Raw genomic sequence first — 18,649 nt, 5'->3', positions numbered from 1 at the left:
ATATGCCTTAGATGAGTTTTTGAGGCAAAAAGCATGGAATTTTTGGTGTTTACGGCCTAAGCACAAGCTTGGGCCGTAAACTCCCTTTTAGGTCCTAAAAACTTGTGATTTCATGTCCAAACTCATCTAGGCTATTTCCTTTATTAATATCTAAGCTTAATGGAAAGGAAAATGGGACATTTGGCTAAATTTTTGGGTGTTTATGGCCTAAGAGGCTTTCTAGGCCGTAAACTCCCTTTAATCCACTAATTATTATGATTTTTGACCTTTAAATGCAATAGACTATGTTTAGAATAAGATAGGGAAGAAACCCTTATGTTTGGAAGCCGGAATTTGTGGTTTTGGAGTCGGGTTCGGGTCTAGAGAGAGAAAGTAGTGAGAGAGAGTGAATGAGTGGTAAAAGAGTGTTCAAATGGTGTTCATTCTCATTTCATATGCCTCGGGTATTGCACCCGATACACGGCTACCCGATGCTAAAGTTTAACGGGGTTAAAACTTTTTACCCGGGTGAAGTGGTTGAAAAGTAATATAACTCTATTTAGTTAAACAGGGTTAACACTTACAAGTTATAATTACTTATGATAATATCAAGAAATATACATAACTAGATATTTATTTATTGGCGACTCCAAACTTTACGGAAAATAATATATAACGACGAGTTTCGTTAGTGAAGACGGGATTTTGTAACGGTAACAAATTTGGGTTGTCACACTGACCACTCAGATTAATTGTATCAAAGGTATCGATGCGAAGATACATTACACTGAGATATTAAAATAGACGTAGATCATTAGTATAAATTAATGTAAGATCTTGTTATGCTTATGTTTTGTATCAGTTATGACATCCCAAGTTTTAAAAAGATATCAATATCGAACGTTTCTTTGGAAATGTTTAATGTTAATATTTTCTCACACTGAAATAATATTTTTGGGACCAATTCTGCAACAAAAGAAATACTTTGTTTTAAAATAAGCATAAATATAATTTTTTAAATGACCGTGAAATTTGGGATGTCACAGTTGGTATTAGAGCATTAGTTTAACTGAACTAGAAATTTGTAGGATTTCTAGACTTAAACTTACAATGCTAAGCGATGATTGTGAGATGAGTGTCTGCTATATTTCGGAAATATGTATGAATAGACATGAGCACTAGCTTATTTTGGGAGGATGCCTAAATTGCTTCTATGTGTTAAATGATTTATGTTATAGCTATAAGATGCCTTATATGCTTTAGGATGCTATTATTTGATCGGAATCTATGGTCTATTGCCGACCAGATTTGGAAATTTTGTGTGTTCAGGTTTCTAAACGTTTAATTACGGTATTAGAACTAACATATAACTTTTAAGAGTGATAAGGATATTTATACATCTATCGTAAATAGAGCTTTACCTATCTTAATATTGTCGTCTCAAACGTCTGATTTGGTGTATAGATCATCATGGTGAGAACCCGAAGCAGATTAGGAAACACAAACAGGAACTAGTAGCCTGAGCGATATGTGGTTAAGCATGCACCAGTCGTTGTCCCTGCACCCGAACCTATCACGTTGGCAATGACATATAAAGTATGATGTATGTTTATATCATTATACTTTTAATGAGATTATGTCTTATCAAACCCGTTCGGCTAATGAACCTCCACCACACAGGATAGCGATGGGTGAGAGTGGACACTTATTCAACAACCATTTTATAGGTCGCTTCGTTATACCCTCTTTATAGCATGGTTTAGTGAATGAGGCCTACTATTGATTTGACTGACTTTTCTTATACATATAGTAACAAATTTTAATAATATAAATATAAGGTGTATTTTAAAACATTTCAAAATACAATGTTTAAACTTTTAATTATCTAAATTAAACCTTTTAATTCAGTTAAATTTAAACCAACTATGATTTAATCTTTATCTTTTACTTAACTATTGATTAAATTAATTTAAATCATTTATGGATTAAATAATTATTTAGTATTAAACAATTAATAAAATAATTTAAATTTAATCCTAATCCATGACCCTATCTAATTTTCGAAAACTAGGGTATCGGTTATCCAAATTTAATTAATCTATTTTAAGGCTTTTAAAACAATAATTAAGGAAACAAGACAAACCCAATCTTACCCTAGCAATTTTCTAAATTTAAGGGGTGAAGGCTACGATTTAAAGAACCCTAGCCATTTTCGAAATTTCATCCCTTAGGGTTTAATTTCTATAAACCCTAACTTTGATCTATTGAACATTATGCATAATCAATAGAAAACTATGGTTCTGATACCACTGATAGGTTTTATAGGTTATAATTAAACATGTAGGGGAAATAACATAACCCTTAAGTTCACATGCAACCTATTTGGATCTAAGTTTTCTCTATTGAAAACAACAAACAATTGAACATCAAGAACCCTAAGGAAACCCTATTATAATCGAAAATTACAAGGGATTAGGTTTCCGTAGGCGGTCTATTCCCTATGTGGTTCTTGCTTTGCACCGATGTCCACCTCCACATTCCTTACACCATCACATCCTTCATATCCACTAGTCTATCTTTGGGTACTCAGCCACAAAGCATGATTTGCAGGGGTCACTTTATTAGCCTATTGGCTCAGTCGTATGGGGTTGATACTCATTGGATGACTCATTGTCCTATCATGGACTTGGATGAGAGGGGATTGAAGAGGATACATGTGATTAAGCATGAAACAAATCAGATTTGGAGGATCTCACCTGATGATGCTGCCGTGCCTATTCGCCAGGTAAATCAAGAGTACGATGATGAACAAGAGTTTGTGTCACGTCCGTGTCATTAGCGAGCTCAACACACATCATCAGTTGCTCAACAGCGTTGGCTGCCTGAGGTTTACCTACGATATATATATATATATATATATATATATATATATATATATATATATATATATATATATCGGTGTATGGATATGTTGCATATGGAGTTTGATGATTTTAGGTCGAAGGTTCGTCGGGAGAATTTGTGGATGATAGGTTCCACAAGTGAGTTACTTGAGGATAGCTTATCCCGCTCATCCTCATTCGAGAGATGGGGCGAGAACATATGGGATGCATCTAGGTAATGATGATGATGATGATGACGATGATGACGGTTGTGGTGATGATGGTGATGAGGAATATGACGACATGTATATTTAGTTGTTTTTCTTTGTCGTTACTTTTGCACATGATGTATTTATATAGGTTACTTTTGATACTTTATCATTTGTATATGTAGGCTAAGTTGTATGGGTATAGATTTTTCTTTTGTAGGCTACTTTATGATGTATTTATTTTCTTTCTTTTTATCATGGTTGTTTTGTTTTTTTAGTAGTGCATTAGGCATATCCAAAATAAAACATAGCTAATCAGTTCAATGTCTATTATCGGCTCGACCAATGTACTATAAAACTTATTTAGGGTATTTGATCTAAAATCTTGAATCCAAGAAAATCCAAATGTGTATTTTATTAATTTTTGGTTTGTACTTTAAATACAATCAAATAAGGATCAACCATGTGAGAAGTACCGAAGGGCAGGACCAATTTAACCTATAGTTGTTCTGAAATCCAACAACCCAAGCGATACTTCAAACTAGCCACCTCTCCCATAAGTAGTCTATCGGTAGAGTAATTAATAATAATATTTTTAGTTGTAGATCTGAGGATGGACATTTATAGAGTATATGTCCCTTGGTTATAGTTTTATTTCCCTATGAATTACTAATTCGCTATAACATTTAGCTCTGATACCAATCTGTCATACCGCGACCTGACGGCAGAAACGTCGGGCGGTGCGACATTAGGATGTTGGATCACAAATACATATTTTTTACAACATAAATAGCACTTCTATTTAATAAATGATATCTTACATAAAGGCTTTATGTTATTACATTGAGTTTTATCTTGGTAACTATACTCTTTGATTGACTTCAAATCACTTCAAATAACTTTTGTTGAAATATCTTTTGTCTCCATTGGTGACCTAGGAATACATGTGGTTTTTGAAAGGTCAACACAATATTGGTGAGTTCACAGGTTTTGTATACTTTAAAAAAAATTGTGTGAAGTTTGTTAGGCCAACGTTTATTGTATTCTCATACTTATGTTAGTGTATCTGTGTATACCAAATTCCCTTATTAATGTTTCTAGTAGTGGATTCAGATGATTTAGTAACTATATATGAATCTAGATCTTTGTTTATGAATAGAAAAATGTATATTGTTACTGTCTTTAGTTCTTAATAAGGTCTCTAGAATCCTTTGTTGTTACTAGGGTAATACTATCCTAGTATTCTATTATTATGTTACGTATACTACTACTTCCTTCGAGGTGTCCCTTAAATAGTAGTAGATTAAGTTTAACAATGTTAGCATGAGTTCCTATAATCAAGCTATGACTGTTGAGAGTCCCCCAAAAACCACGACGCTTCTTCGAACGTTGCAAATGTGTTTAGAAAGTTATGCTTGCTTCGACTTGTCGTCTGGTTGTAGCTAGCAACCACATGTGTGAGTGTCAATATCGTATAGATCTATACATATCTTTCCCACTCACTTAAGATTTAAAGATTATAGGTCGGGGCTAGCTGAAGGTCTTTCAACTAGGAGATCAATGTGTCTCATCTAACCACTTGTTGTGTGAAGCCTCCACTGGTCGTTCGTGTTGTTATTCTTTGTTGTATTTATACGGGATAATTATTATATATATTATCCATCATATAAATATATATATATATATATATATATATATATATATATATATATATAATCAAAGTATAGTGTTTTGTGTAGCCAAATATTTGGGCAGAGTAACCGCTAGGTACTAAGCTTATCCAAAGGTTGGCTATAATAATGGCAAGAGTATCGTCGTTTCGTGGCAACTGGTCAGTGTAACAACTAGGTATGATATTTTCTATGAGTGTGAGTCAGTATAACAACTAGGCATAATATCATCATTAAAAGTTGGGCGGAGTGTCTACCGGACATAATATCATCCTAATGTTATGAGCAAAATTATCTAACTAATATTATACGATTAGTAATAACTATGAAATATTTGTATTTTAACATGTATTCCCCCCAAAAAGTTTTAGAAAATGTGGTTGTGAACTCACTTGTGAGGCATGAAATCGTTGATGTAGAGGTGTATTTTGAGGTGTGAGTAAGATCAGCCGAAACTTGCTATTTATAGAGGATATTAGGGTGTGCATCGTGTAGTGCGTGTCATGCAACTTACGTGTGAACCACCCAGATTTTGACACGTATCATCTTCTCATGGTGCCACGTCATACGTATAATGACGATCAAGGTGTCAGGGTGCATGTTGCGCATTAAGCGCTACGCATGAGTGCACGTGAGCATATTTTATAAACTTTGAAAACCCATAATTCTTGCATACGAACTCTGTTTTCAACGACTCTTTTAATCCGTGTAGGTCTCAACATATACTACAACTTTCCTTTTGGTTGTTTTATCTAATACTGACTTTCGTTATTAGCCTATATTTTATAACCCTTATGATTTTATAAAAATCATAACTCTCTCATACGAGTTTCGTTTTAGGCATTCCTTGTTCCTTAAATCCTACTTTGGGTAGTACTGCGTTTCTTCTTTTGGTGACTTCTGAAAAAGATCAACCATTATCTTCGTAGTTTTCAACATTGTAAAGTTTAGCATGCAATAGATTTTTATTTCCTATAAAAACCATATCCTTTCTGTACTGAGCTGGATCTTTATGAAGTTTATATTTTTGGGCTTTCGGTAAAGCGTACGTTCTAAAAATGTTAACGTGCTCGTAATATGACATGTTTTTTCGCACACTAATTTTTTAGTCTCATTGTCGACGTAATCAAGGGAAAAATTGAATATGTTTTTTTATATGTCAAATGATTTTAGAGATGTTCAATCAGGTGTCGTTGGTAGCGTTAGATCCTAACAGTGGTCGATAACATATTTTTTAGGTTGTCACAAAATTTTTTGTTGAAGATACAAATGGAAGAAATCCTAGTGTAGTCTAGGGAAATTTGTTGTACATGATTGCTTGGACACATCCATATGTGTTCAGTTGCTTTTGTGATTTTAGGATTAGCAACTTGGGAACCATGAGGTAATTCTTGGGACGAGTATGAGTAGGTGTGAAATGTAGTAGAGGCCTATACAACCCAAAACACATGACTCACACTTGGATTAGGAAAAGTCACAAGGTTACTAATGTAATAGTAGTTAAATTTGTTTTGTTCATTTCCATCGTTACCATTGTTTCGGTAACGACTAAGAAGATGAATGTTATCCCGACCCCAATGATCATAGTAAATCGAGTCCGACTATGATAAAAGCATCAAAATAAGTTACTCGGTTCAGAGAACCAAGTTCGATGTAACATCCGACTTAAGTCAGGAGATTAATGGAAAATACAATCGAATCGGTTGACATAAGTATAGCTAGAAATGATGCCTGCTATGATGTGATTATATCATATTAGAAAATTATGTAAGGTATCTTTTGTGCTAAAGTCTGACTCAAAGAGGCATGTGTCCAACCGTTGCATCATGTAATGGAAGGTTATTAGGGTACAACCATTTGGTTTGTACAATAGACAAAGTAATACCTTACCATGGGTTAAGACTGTTTGAGAAGGAGCAGGAGTATCCGATGAATGTCAAGTTTGTAACTCGAAGATTAGGAATGAAGGTCCAAAATAGAATGAAGAACGAGTACAAGTTTGGGCATTGCCATTTTTCAATAATCAATGAAACATATTAGTTATGGGGATACATACAAGGAGCAAGAAGGAGCAGGAGTCTCCTTAGGGTAGGTCCTTAAGAATATAAAAAAAAAATAAGGATTGGTAATCGGTTTAACTATTTAATAATTATAACATATTAATTATATTATTATGGGTATAAAATCCTATGTACTCACCAGGTTTTCCAACCTGACCCACTCAGTTTCTTTGTATCATAGGTATTGATACGAATGTATTTGATGTTTGGAAATGATGAGAGACTCAAGGAAATATAGACCATAGTATAAAAGATATTTTAAGGCTTGTAATGATTACGTTTATGCTTATGTTTCTTGTATCCATTATGATATCCCAAGTTTTTAATAATCAAGAAAAACATTTCTTTGCAAATACTTTTTATGGGACAAATTCTACAGTTATAAATAAACTCTGTTTTAAAATAAGCATAAATAAAAAGGTCTTTTATAACTGTGAAAATAGGTATGCCACATCAGACATATCGTTTCAATTTCCTGATCAGACCCACCATATATTGTTGTCCAAATGAATACTATATCTTACTTCGGTATGTAATCCGTACATCGACACTTGGTAGTGTCACAAAACATAGTTCTACTCTCCGTTCCTATCACACACCCTTAATATGATGTTGTGACATCCCCATTTTCATAGCCCACAAAAACTTTTTTTATGCTTATTTTAAAATAGAGTATTCTTTATATTGTTGAATTTGTCCCATAAAAGTATTTTTGAATAAAATTTTTTCATTGATTATTAAAAACTTGGTATGTCATAACTGATACAAGAAACATAAGCATAAACATAGTCATTATAGGCCTTACAACATTTTTTATACTAATAGCCAACATCTGCTCGAATCTCTCATCAAATCCAAACATCACTATCCATGTACCTTTGTACTACTTTCTGTGATACATAGAAATTGAGTGAGTCAGGCTAAGGAACCTGTTGAGCATATATGGTTTTCAACCAACAATAGTATAATTAATTTGTTTTAATTATATACTACAACTTTTATTTAGACTTCGTCGGCTAATTCTCACTTTATTTTTAACAGACTTAGACCGTTAAAGTCTGTATACAAATCATAACTCTTTCATACAAATTATGGTCTCGACTATATTTATATCGACGTAATCCTATTCACAAGATCTTCAACTCTTGTTTAGATAGTTTCGGCTAACAATCATCCAATTTGAATTTCGATTTCTGCGACCGCACTGTTGCGCTGAAACTTCAAAAAATCATAACTTCCTCATATGAAGTCAAATTTGGACGATCTATATATGCACACTCTCGGTTTTACGATTACTTGACTTTAGTTTATATTACTTAGGCTAATAATCAACCTATCTCTGATTCACTATTTACGATGCATATAGTCGTGTTGTTTAATAGTAAAACTTCGAAGAAACATAACTTCTTCATACAAAGTCGGATATCAGAATTCTTTAGATGTACGAAATCTTTGTCACGTCTACTATAACTTCGTTTAAGATTATTAATCCTAAATAATCTTCTATTGAGAACTTCGTTTTTTCGCTTATCAATAAATCTACAAAAAGACTTATAATATGTAGTCTGCAATGCAATGCGCAAGACTAGTGTTCTCCCTATTCGTGGGCTTAAATTATAATAACTAATATTTATTATATCTTAATTGTCTAGCCCGAAGTTGTGGACGTTACAAATGCTACCCAATATTCAAACTTAATTGAACTAAGGATTCTTTATAAATTTTATTTGCATTGTTTTTAGACAACCTATAAACAATTTAATTTTTTTAAATATTTTTTGATTTATATTTATTGTATTATTATTTATTATATTTTGTTTTGCTTTTATTTCTAAAGAAAAATGTGGGGTTGGTGACCCTTATTATAAGTCAAGTTTGTGAAATACTTGAATTGAATTGTGTTTGTGTTATGGATTTATGGACTTATGATTACATTATTATTTCAAACAAACCAATTATTGAAGCTTTTAATTTTTATTTAATTTTATTTGAAGACCATATAATATTTAAACTTTTTTTTTAATATTAAACGGATCAAAATAGATTCAACCTATTTATGAAACAAGTTGGGTTGAAGAAAGAGCAATCGGATTTGAACTCATTAACAAAAGAGTAAATTACTGAAATCATCCCTATGATTTGGTCAAAATTTCATGTTTGGTGAAACATCCCAAAAATACGACCCGAAAATTTCATTTTTATATAACCAAAATTCATAAAACTGAGTATCACATAATAAAACCATACGCTACGTATCTCAAACCATACTAAAATACTGTGTGAAAGTTGTGTCACAACTATATCATAAAACACGTATTTGCTAACATAACACATATACTGCATCGGATCGAAGTCCAGAACACATAACACAAAACATGCTTGAATCACAAAGACATCAAGCACTCTTACTACTGCATCGGACTGAAGTCCGGAACTACTGCTAACTAAACGGGCCGGCATTGTGGCCGTAGACCCGTTCCTACTGGAAGGAAACTCATGTCGTGAACTGGCTGCTGTGTGTATGGCTCTGGAAGCTATCTGTTGCTGCTCCGGTATCTCCCCGGCTACAATTCCATAAACACACTCAATCAAATACTAATCACTGCATTGGGGTAAAATGACTCTTTTACCCCTGGTCAAAGTCAACTCTCCCGGTCAAAGTCAACCTACAGTTGACCTGACTCGCCGAGTTGGGCCGCCAACTCGCCGAGTCTCTATTCTCATTTCTCAACCCTACTCGTGGCTACTCGTCAAGTATGGCATCAACTCGACGAGTTCCCTTTTGATTCAAAAAAACTCAGGCAATCTGCATCCGACTCGCCGAGTCGTATGAACAACTCGACGAGTTGTTCTTCGAGCCTTGGACTCGCCGAGTTGTATGAACAACTCGTCGAGTTCCTCCATTACTGAGTCTAACCTCCAACTCACTGAGTCCACTCTACTACTCATTGGTCCCCACTCGGCATCACTCAAAAGGGGAAAATCGGGGACTCGCGACTCGACTCGCCGAGTCGCTTGCATGCAGCTACTCTAGACTCGATTCTGCTTGAATCCAGCGTATAAAACTTATAGATCTGGGCTCCCTTAGCTCGATTAGCACGTAAAGATTCTATCTTTACGTGCCCATAAGCATCCATGAAGATAATAAGGCTCAAAAAGCATAATAAAGGCTAGATCTAGGGTTCTCATGCAAAGCATCTTCAAAAAGGCAATATATCCGGGCTCTACAACTCCTAAATGAACAGATCTAGGGATATCTCGACCTATTAAGGCATCCCTAAAACTATAAGGTTTGGAAAATACATCAAACTAGCCCTAGAAGTGTTCTAATGGAGGTTTAAAGCATAAAACAGAAGGAATCCGAGAAATACCTCAATGAACTCTGATTTTGACCTTGGATCTTTGCTCTACACCTCTTCTCTTTGGACCTTTCTTCTTTTTCTTCTTCAAGCCTTCAAGAAATCACACAAAATCACTTAATCAATCAAGGGATGGTTTAGGGTTTCTCACAGACTCTCTGAGGGTGAGGGAGGCGAGTTTGGGGCACATAACATTGCTTAAATAGTGAGCAACCCGGGGATTTAGGGTTTCTTCCTGGCAGGCAGACTCGCCGAGTCCCGAATATGGACTCGCCGAGTCGCCGACTTACACGTGCTCGAAATCCCGTCCCTACTCGACGAGTCGGGCTATAGACTCGCCGAGTCCCTCTTGAAAACTTCTAAATAAATATCATGGAAGCAACATACCAGAGACGGGTCGTTACATTTGGTCCCTACTTTTTTTTGCATACGGATCGTCCCTATGGTTTGATTTTGTTGCGTTTTTCGTCCCTTTACCAAACTTGCAATTTTGACCAAACGATAGGGACGAAAAAACACAACAAAATCAAACCATAGGGACGATCCAAGTACAAAAAAAAAGTTAGAGATCAAACGTGTAACTTTGACCAAACCATAGGGACGATTTCAATAATTTACTCTTAACAAAATTGTTGGGTTGAATTGTGTGGTAAACTTATTTAATATTTGACTCTATATATGAGCCAACCCAAGTACCCAACCCAAAATATTGATACCTCCGGTTTCAACTAGCTACTATATGATCACTAATTTTCCGATATCATAAAGTCCTTTATATCAATCGTGATGGTTTTTAACGAAAATTTAATCCAAAACTAATACAACTCGCGTATACAAATATATGGATATTCAAACATGGGATTTTCATATTCTTTCTAATAATTCTGGGAATTTGGGATGAGCGTTAGAAGCATGGGCAAAGGTTGTATGGGAAAAAGAAAAAGCGGTTTTGATTTAAATAGAAAATGTGCAGAGGAATGAGGAGGCATGCTTTGTTAAAAGATGAGTTTTACCACCGCCGGCAGCTTTTCCTCAAACCTTCAAATACTTTAAAATATACTTCCCCACTTAAAAGAAAATATATATACAAAGGTTAACTCCAAACATTTTATAAATAAGATAAAAAAAACAATTGAAAATTATGAAATCTAGTCTAAAACTAGTTTATAAATGTTAATATTTCTTTAATATATAAAAATACAACATTTGTATTTAAAGCTATCTAGAATAATACGACCTCTCATTTTCTAAAAGATTACAATCTAAACTAGCAATTATTAAAAAAGATTGTGACATTCATCTTAGGCCACAAATATTAACTTTTGAATTAGTGCTTTTTAGGCACTAGATTATAAATCTAATTTTTTTTTTGGTATATATTAAGACCAAAAGATGTATCCATCGAATGTATAATGAAATGATGCGGCATTACAGTGAGATGAGGAACACCACATCATCTGGTGTGATGGGTGCGATAATCCTATAACCTTCATTGCAACGACCTTTTTTTTTTCATTGTTTAGACATTTGTTCGTTATAATATTTCATTGCTTCATGTTTATTAAAAGTAAAATAATAGTAAAAATATGGGTAAGTGAATGGTGATCTTTTCCTAAACGAAGGAAGAATGATAGAAAAATAAAGGAACAAGGAACTACACTACTTGGCCATAGCTAGATATGACATTTTCTTTTTAAAAAGAAAGAACTTTAATAATTACTCTTGAATAAAATATATGGTATCTTTTAGACAAAAAAATGTTACCTTTCGATTTAAAATAGTAATTAATTATGTGACTTCTGTCCGTTCAAGTGTATATAGTCTAAGGGAAAAGTGTAATACAACCACAAAACATGTTTAAAATTAAAATCACATAAAAATCGTTAAAAACGCACGTCTTTGGGAAATTTTGTTATGCTACGTATTATTCATTTCGTGTGCAAAATTTTCTACATAATGTTTTTTTTTAAAAGGTTTCAGATTTTGATATAAGATTTTTTTTCTTTTTATCAAATTATACATTTCTTCCAAAAAGGAATTTAATTTAATAATTAACAAAGGAAACCAATTCATAATCCCACTTACGTGCCTTAAAAATTGTGACAAGTGTTTTATACTAAGATCTACATATAATCAAAGTATATTGAATTCTATAAAATTTACACACAAATATAATATTTTGTTTGTTATATAGTTTTATTATTTTTTATAAGGCCTCAAACTCTATAAACGTTCAATAAAATATATTTTAAAAAAATATCATTATTAAAAAAATTATCCTAACAAAAAGTTTAATGATACACCTATTGAACGTTAATATGATATTGAGTTTAATACTTTAAAAGCCGATTAGATTTTATTTCGTTCAAACATTTTATTAAACTACTCATAATTATTCAAAATATTCCACAAATTACTAAAAAATATTAATTGATTTACCGATTTAATTCCCCTTTGGTTCATGAAAATTATTAAAACTCCATTTTCCCGAAAAGCACAAACATCCCCTTCAACGTTCAGTTTCCTGTCATTGATTACCCGAAAAGCATAAACATAAAACACCCCCTTCTCGAATTTAACTTGAATACCTACGATACAACCTACAAAAACACACATTACCTTACCTTGTATGATAAGACATCTTTCATTTTAACAGGATATTATATGGATACTATGTTCACCCTCCAACACCAACAACTCCTCTCTGATTATCAACAACATCATCATCATCATCATCATCGTCAATCTTTCAACTCCACCGTAAGTTCTAGCAGTTCTAGATCCTCCACCGATCATCAAACAACCACCGGCGCCGGCCATTACTACCAACCACAAGAAGAATGTTTCCCTAGTACTTTCTTCATGGAAGAAGATGATCTCTCTTCTTCTTCCTCATTGCAACAACACTACTACTCTTCTAACCAGTTACAACCCCATTTCCACCACCAGTTTTCCGCCACTCCTACTCCTACTTCCACCACAAGCACCACCACCACTCCTCCTCCACCTCCCAAGACTCATGGTTTTTCTTCTAATTCTGATCATACCAACTTTAACTACTCGTCTTCCCAGGATCATATCGCTATGGAGTTTTCGAATTCGTTCTCCGCCAACGGCTGGGCGTCGGATGTGTTATTGGAGGCTGCGCGTGCGGTGGCTGATAAGAACAGCACGCGTCTACAGCAGTTGATGTGGATGCTCAACGAGCTCAGTTCTCCCTATGGCGATGTAGATGAGAAGCTTTCTTGTTACTTTCTTCAAGCGCTTTACAGTCGGATGACGGATTCCGGTGAGTTGAATTACCGGAATTTATCGTCGATTTCGGAGAAAGTTAGCACCTTTGAATCAACCAGAGAATTGGTGCTCAAGTTTCAAGAAGTCAGCCCATGGACGACGTTCGGACACGTTGCGTGTAACGGAGCGATCTTAGAGGCGTTAGACGGCGAGACTAAATTGCACATTGTTGATGTCAGCAACACATACTGCACACAGTGGCCGACGTTGCTGGAAGCCATCGCCACCCGGGCAGATGAAGCACCTCATCTCCGCCTCACGACGGTGATCTCCTCCAGATCAGCCGGCAGCGACGGAATAGAGAGGATCATGCGAGAAATAGGGAGTCGGATGGAAAAATTCGCCAGGTTAATGGGTGTCCCGTTTAAATTCAATGTGATACACCATATCGGCGATTTATCCGATCTGAATTTTAGTCAGTTAGCTATTCAATCTGATGAAGCTCTTGCTATAAACTTAAATGGCACGTTACGTTCTGTTAGTAATCACCGTAGGGATTATTTGATCTCGATGTTTCGGAGTATGAACCCTAAAATAATGACGATCGTGGAAGAAGAAGCTGATTTGGAAGTGGGGATTGATGGGTTTGAATTCTTGAGAGGATTTCAAGAGTGTTTGAAATGGTTTAGGGTTTACTTCGAAGCTCTCAACGAAAGCTTTCCTCAAACGAGTACCGAGAGATTGATGTTGGAGAGGGAGGCGGGGCGGGCTGTGATGGACTTGGTGGCATGCTCGCCGGCGAATTCCGTGGAGAGGCGGGAGACGGCTAACCGGTGGTCCAGTAGGCTTCGTGCAAGTGGTTTTGGTGGGGTTTCATATAGCGAAGAAGGGTGCGACGATGTCCGGGCACTGCTGAGGAGGTATAAGGAAGGGTGGTCAATGGCTCCGTCGGAAACGGCGGCCGGAATTTTTTTGATGCGTAAAGAAACACCGGTGGTGTGGGCTAGTGCATGGAAACCTGTATGATGATTGCGACTTCCACTAAAAGAAAATAGAAAAAGGAAAGTGGAGTGGGTGGCACGTGCATGGCATGACGAGGGTTCGCTAGCTCATCATTAATTTAATCTTGTCTGCCAAAATTGTATTCATTTTCTTTTTATTTTTATTATGATTTTTTTACCAAAATTTTGAAAATTTGTATCAACTTTTTATCGTAATTTCTAAATGGAAGCTTTCATGATTTGAAATTTCCTTTTTGATCAAAATTACATCTTACATAAAAGGTTATTTAAAACAAGTGTCGAACTAGTTGGGCCGTGAGGTCACATAGATAATGGGTTAACTAAAAGTGGGTTGTGGTTCGGTGAAAATTAGGGAAATATTTTTTGTTTTTTTTATGTTTAGATAATATATTTTTACTAACTTATAAAATAAATCTTATTATTTTTATAAATAGATCCAATAAAATAATAATATTTTTTTAAGACGTTCAAGTCTCTAACGTAAAGTACAACTAATCGTGAATAAAATAATATTATAATTTGAATGCGATTTTTACTCGGTCTCACATTGTTAATAAACCCTCATATCTCGGTTCTCTCCATCTCCAGATTTTGAGTTGTACCTCTCAACGCCTTTCTCCGGTATATCCAACTTCCTCCCACCCTGACTTTCACTCTCCCTTTCTTCTCTCTACAAACCCTAAGCTGCCTCCACCACTACCAACATCAATCGCCTCATCCGTCACCACCATCACGTCTTACCACAGTCGCCCACCTCACGACCACCTACTCCACCATTTCCGTCGTCATACTACCGTAGAAATCTTCTTTCCCTGCTAAGTGGTCGTCTTCTCCTTCTCACAAACCACCGACCTCCAGATGCGTCGTACCATCTCTAGCCACCTGAATCAGCATGCTCCCAACGATTCCCTTTCTCTCCCTTAATAGAAACCCTAATCGTTCGAAACCTACATCTGGAGGTTAATGGCCGATGAGTTTCTGTATCAGAGCCACCTCAATTTGGAGGTTGAAGACCCAAAACCAAATCAATCTATTAACACCACTATCCGCCACATCTATTGTTATCATTAGACAGCACCATCGGCAAAGCCAACCATCATAATTGTGACCATCATTAAAGATCGTTGCACCAACAACATTATACCACCTATAGTCTCCTTGTCGAAACCATCACCACCAACACAACTCTTCCCATCTCTATATCGCTAAAAAATTAGGATGAGAACCACCATTACTCACAACAACCTTCAACTGTCACCACAATCCACCGGTGTCGCCTTTTCTGATTCCAACACGCCTCCCTCTGTCTTCTTCTATATATAAACGTAAGTAACTTATCCACTGCACACCGTTTATTTGACGCTTTCTTTCTATACTCTAGAAATTAGAAAGATACATGTGAAAGACACAAACAACCATCGCCACCTACATCATCTCGCGATTATATATCTTCCCAGTCGATCTACACAAGTAAGTTATACATCTATTTTTTTTCCTTCCTTAATGAAGATAGAGCCAGTTTAGGATTTTTATGTTTTTCTTATTTGGTTCATGTTTATTGGATGTATTTCGTGTTTCTCTAGGGGATTTTGAAGTTTTTAGATTCAAATCGAACAAGGGATTGTCGTTTTTAACATTCAAATCGAACAGGTTCATATTTCAAGTTTCCCTAATCCTCAGACTCTGAATGTGAAAAAAGATAACAAAAAGATTCCTTTTGTTTTACGTAGAATCGCAGACGAAGGAAAGAAAAGAAACTAGGTGACCAAACATAAAGCCTAACTATTAGGTTTTGCTTTTGATTTTTCTATTTCTTTTTTCTTTTTTGGTGACAAAGTTGGGTGAAGACATATCAGGAGGAGGTGGATCTGTGAGATGAATTGAAGGGTTGTTTTATTTTTAATCTTTTTATCAGGAGGTGGATCTTTGAGATGAATTGAAGGGTTGTTTTATTTTTAATCTTTTCATCTGTATGAATTTTCAAATTAGAACCCATGGAATTTTTGTTGTTCGTTTTGTGATTTTCCAGGTAGTGACAAAACTGTATAAGGAACTGGTGTTCTCTTTGGGGAAAATGCACAACCATGGTATATATTGAACTACACATAATGAGTTACAATAATATGAATTTAAACCCTTTTTCAGTTTGATTGTTTTGTGTATGTGTACAAGATCTATTGATTAGGTCGCTGGAAAATTATAGGGTTACGGTTCAGAGGCTACTAAAAAACACAATGCTGCTAAATAATCTTGGCAACCAAGGCCAACTATTTTGAATTACAATATGTTTTTAGGAATGGTAGCCAGTTCATGATTTTATCTAAATTATAGACTGATATCTATTTTATTTTATAATTGGTCTTCAGTTCTTAATAGGTGTTTGTGTTAAAGGAATTGAAGATTTTGAAACAAAAGAAGCATTAGGATTATAAAAACCTTTTTCTTTATCTAATTTGAAGGCACTTATTATGAGTAAAATGTATATTGTTATTAACCATTAACTTACTATTACTAACAAATTGGCTCCTGTTTCTTTTGCAGTTATCAGTAAATGCGATTTGTTTGTTTGTTTGTTGATGCTATATTAATGGTATGGTTTCTCCATTCCTTTATTTCTACTGTTAAACTTCGCTCTTTTGTGATTGATTTTTTTCTCATTAATTTTTTAAAATTGTAGATGTCTCAAAACATAGAAACGAATCTTTCAAAGTAAGTAGTTCTTACTATACATACATTTTGTAAATCATTTTCTTATCTTAACCCAACTTTGCTGTCAAACATATATTTAATCTTCAGTTCCATAGTTTTAGTGGGACAAGGTGGAAGGCTTACGCAAAATAGAATAGATGGTGAAAGTTGGCAAATGATGGTATTGAAAATGTACATTTTTAGGAGAGAGATAGATACGGGTGATGTAGAATCATGAGCTCCTTGTAAAATAAACACAATGGTGAAATTTGTATATTATATACGGTTAAATGTCAACATTTACGTACTGAATGCTTGATTTCCTCTTGTAAAAAGCGCATGCATTCACAACTTAAAACCTTTGTATTTTATTGAAACAACCATACATGTAGATCTACGATCTTTTCATACATGTAGACAATGATGGAGGTGTTGTAGGTGTTTTCATCAGATCTTTTCATAGATCTATAGACGAAAATACAGAGGTGAAAAGCATAGATCTGGCACTGTTGGAGCTTGTGGAGTTAATGGCGGCGGCGTGACGATGGTAAGAGGCAGCGGTTGTTTGCCGACAGTAGGAGGCGACGGCGGTGCATGGTGGTGGTTGGTGGCAACTGGTGGTAAGTTATGTGTGTTCTTCAAGTTTAGTGGAAGAGCTTTCAGAGAGTTTCAGATATTTATTTCTAAAGTATCAGGCATTGTTTAAAAAGATGATTTAGATCTGATACATATAAGTTGTTTTAGTGTTTATGTTATCAAAATGACTATAATGCCCTTATTGTTTTTTTCTATTTATCAAAACATAGAAAAAAATCAAATGTTTGGAATTAACAAAAAAATACACTTAATATATGTTAAAATAGAGTGGTTCTTAGAGTTCTTAGTCTTTTTTGGTTCTCATTTGAACCTTTACACACACACACTCACACACACACACACACACACACACACACACACACACACACATATATATATATATATATATATATATATATATATATATATATATATATAACCATTTAAATTTAGCTTAAATTTGTGTTTATATATTTATCAAGTTAAATGGTCATATATATAAGAAAATTTTGTTTAAAAGTAAATAATTTTTATATAATTTTCTTAAGACTTTTATAACTTTTTATAATATTTTTTTCCTATATGTTTTTCTGATACAATGTTTTAATCTTTGCTAATACTTTATTTTAACTTTATTATAATTTCATATAATTTTAATACAAGTGTTTTTAAACCAAATATTTTATAAATGTTTTAAATTTTTCTTACAAATTTTTAATTTTTTTTTTCTTTTACATCTTCATACAATTTTTTATAACATTCGGACAATTATTTCTAAACTTTCTTGTACAATATTTTTAAAATGTTTTATAGATTTTGTATGATAATTAATACTTTTTTATAATATTTTAAAATACTTTCGTTAAATACTAGTTTAAGACGTTGTATTAAAAAATAAGTTTATAAGCTTCTGATTAAAAAGTATTAAAAAGTTGTAATAATTTTAAACATTTACGTTAAAAAAAATTTT

General features: G+C 34.3%; 1 pseudogene; it reads left to right on the top strand.

The window, feature by feature from the left end:
- The first annotated feature begins 12,712 nt into the window (after positions 1 to 12,712).
- Positions 12,713 to 14,640, top strand: LOC145087470 (protein SHORT-ROOT pseudogene; annotated as a pseudogene).
- The last annotated feature ends 4,009 nt before the right edge of the window (positions 14,641 to 18,649 follow it).

This window comes from Lactuca serriola, chromosome 2, assembly GCF_051521515.1.
Source record: "Lactuca serriola cultivar US96UC23 chromosome 2, Lser_US96UC23_V15, whole genome shotgun sequence".
Lineage (NCBI taxonomy): Eukaryota > Viridiplantae > Streptophyta > Magnoliopsida > Asterales > Asteraceae > Lactuca > Lactuca serriola.
This window is presented reverse-complemented; position numbering and strand designations above follow the sequence as displayed.